The sequence below is a fragment of the Littorina saxatilis genome, linkage group LG11, assembly GCF_037325665.1.
Source record: "Littorina saxatilis isolate snail1 linkage group LG11, US_GU_Lsax_2.0, whole genome shotgun sequence".
Lineage (NCBI taxonomy): Eukaryota > Metazoa > Mollusca > Gastropoda > Littorinimorpha > Littorinidae > Littorina > Littorina saxatilis.
The window spans coordinates 34,629,230-34,636,242 of record NC_090255.1 but is presented as its reverse complement, the minus strand read 5'-3'; the positions used below and the strand labels follow the sequence as shown (position 1 = coordinate 34,636,242).

At 39.1% G+C, this 7,013-nt stretch overlaps 1 long non-coding RNA gene across 1 annotated transcript in view; it reads right to left on the bottom strand.

The window, feature by feature from the left end:
* Positions 1-7,013, bottom strand: part of LOC138980331 (uncharacterized) — a 140,698-nt gene that overhangs the window by 79,904 nt on the left and 53,781 nt on the right. The window lies entirely within an intron of this gene.

Genomic DNA, 7,013 nt, shown 5'->3' with positions numbered 1-7,013 from the left:
GCTTTTTGCTGGGAAACTACTGGGCGCAGTTCGTTCAAAAGTTGATACACTAACTTGATAATAGGTCCGATTGATCGTATTAAAACTTCATGTTACCTGGGACCTAAATGCGAAATAAATCACAACAAGAGGCGAAGCCTTCAAGGCTCACGTAAGAAATCGACAAACAGTAACACAAACTCAATCACTCTGTCACACATACACACACACACACACACACACACACAGTAAGCATAGGTGAAACTGTGCAAGAAAGGGAGACCCTGGATCTGCCAATTAGTCTCGGCCCGCTCACAATAACAATGACCGAGACTTTCAGTAATTCCTTTGCGTGACGTCCAACCCTCTTACGTCATAATGTGACGTCTTCAAATAGTTTCTATCACACACGTCAAACACTTTTGACCGAGACGTAATCTTCTTATGCGAGCTTTATCCATAGACTCGGAAATGTTAAAGTTTCTATCACACACACACGCACGCACGCACGCACGCACGCACAGACAGACAAAGTTTATCATCGCATAGGCTACACTTACGTGAGCCAAAAACGACTCTTAACGGCGGGCGCAATTCGCGGTGGGATAGAACTGCCGTTCGGCTCATAGAACCGCCGAACACGTCACACAGTGACGAGAAAAGCATGCGTATCGCATGCGAGACGATTTGCAAGCCAGCCAGCGGGTGGGGATTTGGTCTCGGTGAGACTGAAAGAGAGACAGAGAGCACGAGAGAGAGCGACAGGGACACACAGTGATTCAAGGCGCACAACTCTAGTAAAGTTGTCGTAGCACGTCCGACTATGGCCAAAGTGATCCGGGTTCGATTCCCGGTATGGGCGGTCTATGTTTTTTGTGTTTTTTGGGGGTTAAATTCTTGTTTACTATTGTTTATTATGAACGTTTTAATGTTTTATTTTACTCTAATCATTTTTTTAATTGTGTAAAATAAATTTAAATTTTTTTTTTTTTAAATCCACGTGCACAAGACAAAAACTTTCATACTGGGGGAGCGAGCCAGTCTGAAGAGTACTCGGGTCCAGCGCCAGCGTTTTTTATAAGTGCTTATGTACCTGTCTACTCGAGGAAGTAAATCTTCTTTTTTTTGTTGAAAATATGATGACAATGGACGTTACCTTTTACTTTATTATGACATTTGTTTTTGAGAGAAAATAGACTCAAAAGGTCACATATCTATATAGAAAAGTACAATGAATCGTCTATCATGGACACGCGTTGAGCAGTAAATTACTCAAACTATGTTCATGGGCCTTATTCGGTGAACGTATTACCGTAAATTGCCTAGCATAAGCCCAACCCCCCCTCCCCCCCCCCCCCCCCCCCCCCCCCCTGTGTACTGATTTAGGGCAAAATTGAGGGCGTTTGCTACGGATAGACCCCTTTGCACAAAGTAATTGTGTAATTGAGTGAATACAAACCCCGAAAGCATGTAAGTTAGGTCGTGTGAGTAGTAGTGAAGGAGAACGAAAAACAAGTCGCGTAAGGCGAACATACAATATTTAGTCAAGTAGCTGTCGAACTCACAGAATGAAACTGAACGCAATGCCATTTTACTCGTAGCATCGTCAGGCCACCGCTCATGGCAAAGGCAGTGAAATTGACAAGAAGAGCGGGGTAGTAGTTGCGCTAAGAAGGATAGCACACTTTTCTGTACCTCTCTTTGTTTTAACTTTCTGAGCGTGTTTTTAATCCAAACATATCATATCTATATGTTTTTGGAATCAGGAACCGACAAGGAATAAGATGAAAGTGTTTTTAAATTGATTTGGACAATTTAATTTTGATAATAATTTTTATATATTTAATTTTCAGAGCTTGTTTTTAATCCGAATATAACATATTTATATGTTTTTGGAATCAGCAAATGATGGAGAATAAGATAAAGGTAAATTTGGATCGTTTTATAAATTTTTATTTTTTTTTACAATTTTCAGATTTTTAATGACCAAAGTCATTAATTAATTTTTAAGCCACCAAGCTGAAATGCAATACCGAAGTCCGGGCTTCGTCGAAGATTACTTGACCAAAATTTGAACCAATTTGGTTGAAAAATGAGGGCGTGACAGTGCCGCCTCAACTTTCACGAAAAGCCGGATATGACGTCATCAAAGACATTTATCAAAAAAATGAAAAAAACGTTCGGGGATTTCATACCCAGGAACTCTCATGTCAAATTTCATAAAGATCGGTCCAGTAGTTTAGTCTGAATCGCTCTACACACACACACACACACACACAGACACACAGACACACAGACACACGCACATACACCACGACCCTCGTTTCGATTCCCCCTCGATGTTAAAATATTTAGTCAAAACTTGACTAAATATAACAAGTCGCGTAAGGCGAAAATACAATATTTAGTCAAGTAGCTGTCGAACTCACAGAATGAAACTGAACGCAATGCAACGCAGCAAGACCGTATACTCGTAGTCCACCGCTCACGGCATAGGCAGTGAAATTGACAAGAAGAGCGGGGTAGTAGTTGCGCTAAGAAGGATAGCACGCTTTTCTGTACCTCTCTTTGTTTTAACTTTCTGAGCGTGTTTTTAATCCAAACATATCGTATCTATATGTTTTTGGAATCAGGAACCGACAAGGAATAAGATGAAAGTGTTTTTAAATTGATTTGGACAATTTAATTTTGATAATAATTTTTATATATTTAATTTTGAGAGCTTGTTTTTAATCCAAATATAACATATTTATATGTTTTTGGAATCAGCAAATAATGGAAAATAAGATGAACGTAACTTTGGATCGTTTTATAAATTTTTATTTTTTTTTACAATTTTCAGATTTTTAATGACCAAAGTCATCAATTAATTTTTAAGCCACCAAGCTGAAATGCAATACCGAAGTCCGGGCTTCGTCGAAGATTGCTTGACCAAAATTTCAATCAATTTGGTTGAAAAATGAGGGCGTGACAGTGCCGCCTCAACTTTCACGAAAAGCCGGATATGACGTCATCAAAGACATTTATCAAAAAAATGAAAAAAAAGGTATGGGGATTTCATACCCAGGAACTCTCATGTCAAATTTCATAAAGATCGGTCCAGCAGTTTAGTCTGAATCGCTCTACACACACACACACACACACACACACGCACAGACAGACACACATACACCACGACCCTCGTCTCGATTCCCCCCTCGATGTTAAAATATTTAGTCAAAACTTGACTAAATATAACAAGTCGCGTAAGGCGAAAATACAATATTTAGTCAAGTAGCTGCCATTTTTCAGCAAGACCGTATACTCGTAGCATCGTCAGTCCACCGCTCACGGCAAAGGCAGTGAAATTGACAAGAAGAGCGGGGTAGTAGTTGCGCTAAGAAGGATAGCACGCTTTTCTGTACCTCTCTTTGTTTTAACTTTCTGAGCGTGTTTTTAATCCAAACATATCATATCTATATGTTTTTGGAATCAGGAACCTACAAGGAATAAGATGAAAGTGTTTTTAAATTGATTTGGACAATTTAATTTTGATAATAATTTTTATATATTTAATTTTCAGAGCTTGTTTTTAATCCGAATATAACATATTTATATGTTTTTGGAATCAGCAAATGATGGAGAATAAGATAAAGGTAAATTTGGATCGTTTTATAAATTTTTATTTTTTTTTACAATTTTCAGATTTTTAATGACCAAAGTCATTAATTAATTTTTAAGCCACCAAGCTGAAATGCAATACCGAACCCCGGGCTTCGTCGAAGATTACTTGACCAAAATTTCAACCAATTTGGTTGAAAAATGAGGGCGTGACAGTGCCGCCTCAACTTTCACGAAAAGCCGGATATGACGTCATCAAAGACATTTATAAAAAAAATGAAAAAAACGTTCGGGGATTTCATACCCCGGAACTCTCATGTCAAATTTCATAAAGATCGGTCCAGTAGTTTAGTCTGAATCGCTCTACACACACACACACACACACACACAGACACACAGACACACACACACGCACATACACCACGACCCTCGTTTCGATTCCCCCTCGATGTTAAAATATTTAGTCAAAACTTGACTAAATATAAAAAGGGGACTTTGAAGCAAAGAAGGCCAACGAGGACAATCATGAGAGAGAGAGAGAGAGAGAGAGAGAGAGAGAGAGAGAGAGAGAGAGAGAGAGAGAGAGAGAGAGAGAGAGAGAGAGAGAGAGAGAGAGAGAGAGAGAGAGAGAGACAGAGAGAGAGAGAGTGAGAGAGAGAGAGAGAGAGAGAGAGAGAGAGAGAGAGAGAGAGAGAGAGAGAGAGAGAGAGAGAGAGAAAAGGACTGGCTCTTGTGAAAACAACACGAGCATAGTCATTCATTTTTATAAAGTAAAAAGAAAATCGCCAGACCTTTGCAATGACAAACAATAACAACACAATTCCGGGAAAAAGAAACTTGATGAAATGTCGAAATTTCAACACCAATGAAGTCCTTTCTTTCTGTACAGGGAAGAAATTACACGATCGTCTTTGGAAATGAAACGTTAACTGAACTTGGATTTTGTCTTCAAAAGGCCCAATCTTTCTGAGAAAGAACAAGTCGCGTAAGGCGAAAATACAATATTTAGTCAAGTAGCTGTCGAACTCACAGAATGAAACTGAACGCAATGCCATTTTACTCGTAGCATCGTCAGGCCACCGCTCATGGCAAAGGCAGTGAAATTGACAAGAAGAGCGGGGTAGTAGTTGCGCTAAGAAGGATAGCACGCTTTTCTGTACCTCTCTTTGTTTTAACTTTGTGAGCGTGTTTTTAATCCAAACATATCATATCTATATGTTTTTGGAATCAGGAACCGACAAGGAATAAGATGAAAGTGTTTTTAAATTGATTTGGACAATTTAATTTTGATAATACGTTTTATATATTTAATTTTCAGAGTTTGTTTTTAATCCGAATATAACATATTTATATGTTTTTGGAATCAGCAAATGATGGAGAATAAGATAAACGTAAATTTGGATCGTTTTATAAATTTTTATTTTTTTTTACAATTTTCCGATTTTTAATGACCAAAGTCATTAATTAATTTTTAAACCACCAAGCTGAAATGCAATACCGAAGTCCGGGCTTCGTCGAAGATTACTTGACCAAAATTTGAACCAATTTGGTTGAAAAATGAGGGCGTGACAGTGCCGCCTCAACTTTCACGAAAAGCCGGATATGACGTCATCAAAGACATTTATAAAAAAAAAATGAAAAAAACGTATGGGGATTTCATACCCAGGAACTCTCATGTCAAATTTCATAAAGATCGGTCCAGTAGTTTAGTCTGAATCGCTCTACACACACACACAGACACACAGACACACGCACATACACCACGACCCTCGTTTCGATTCCCCCTCGATGTTAAAATATTTAGTCAAAACTTGACTAAATATAAAAACCCACAAACTTAGAAAAAACAAGTCGCGTAAGGCGAAATTACTATATTTAGTCAAGCTGTGGAACTCACAGAATGAAACTGAACGCACTGCATTTTTTCACAATGACCGTAGTCCGCCGCTTGTGCATAAAGGAGTGAAACTGACGAGCCTGTTCAGCGCGGTAGTGGTTTCGCTGTGCTGCATAGCACGCTTTTCTGTACCTCTCTCTTCGTTTTAACTTTCTGAGCGTGCTTTTAATCCAAACATATCATATCTATATGTTTTTGGAATCAGGAACCGACAAGGAATAAGATGAAATTGTTTTGAAATCGATTTCGGAAATTTAATTTTGATCATAATTTTTATATTTTTAATTTTCAGAGCTAGTTTTTAATCCACAAATAACATATTTATATGTTTTGGGAATCAGGAAATGATGTAGAATAAGATGAACGTAAATTTGAATCGTTTTATATAAAAAAAATACAATTTTCAGATTTTTAATGACCAAAGTCATTAATTAATTTTTAAGCCACCAAGCTAAAATGCAATACCGAAGTCTGGCCTTTGTCGAAGGTTGCTTTACAAAACTTTCAATTAATTTGATTGAAAAATGAGGGTGTGACAGTGCGGCCTGAACTTTTACAAAAAGCCGGATATGACGTCATCAAAAGTATGTATCGAAAAAAAGAAAAACAACGTCCGGGGATATCATACCCAGGAACTCTCATGTCATTATTCATAAAGATCGGTCCAGTAGTTTGGTCTGAATCGCTCTACACACACACACGCACAGACAAACAGACAGACACACACACACATACACCACGACCATCGTCTCGATTCCCCCTCTATGTTAAAACATTTAGTCAAAACTTGACTAAATGTAAAAAGAAGAGAAACTCGAAAAAAACAAGAACAGCACTCATTAACACATGAACTCATCTTGCTAGCTGCCTAGCTGGGGTGAACAGGTTCAGTCTTAGTACCGGTACTTATTCCAGTCCCTCAAACTCTGCATCGGCGTCGCTCTCATCCAGGCTGTCGTCCTGGGCCCCGTCGTCCTCACTCTCGCATGCAAAAATATGAAGCCCGGGTGTCCGTTCGGCCAACAGCCAATAAAGTAACCATTTCAGCACTGACCCAAGACGATGCCACCCGGTCCCTAGCCCATTTCAGGTCTCCTCTAGCAGGCGGCAGCCAGCCGTCTACATCCCCCCCCCCCCCCCCACATTTTTATTTTTCATTTTCATACAAAGCCGGGTTTTCCCGTGTAACATGCCCCTAATGTCTTTGCCGTGAGGGCGTAAAACTTACATTTTCCCCGCAGGGTGGGCGTTTGCTAGGTAGTTACCACTGTGCAGAACTTTTGGCCCAAAGTGGGGGGTGGGCGATTGCTAAATGGTGGGCTTATGCTAGGGATTTTAATGTACTTACTTTCTTAACTGAGCTCAGATATTTAATTAAATCGTATGCATGGAAAGCTTGCGATATCAGAAACACGTCTGTAGTAAAATCAATAAAATTGGCCCAGAAACACTGAGACATTAAAAAGCATGCAGTAACTGTCGTTAGCGATAATTTAGATTCCCTCTCCGTTGACCATGTGTGACTGAACATAACAAA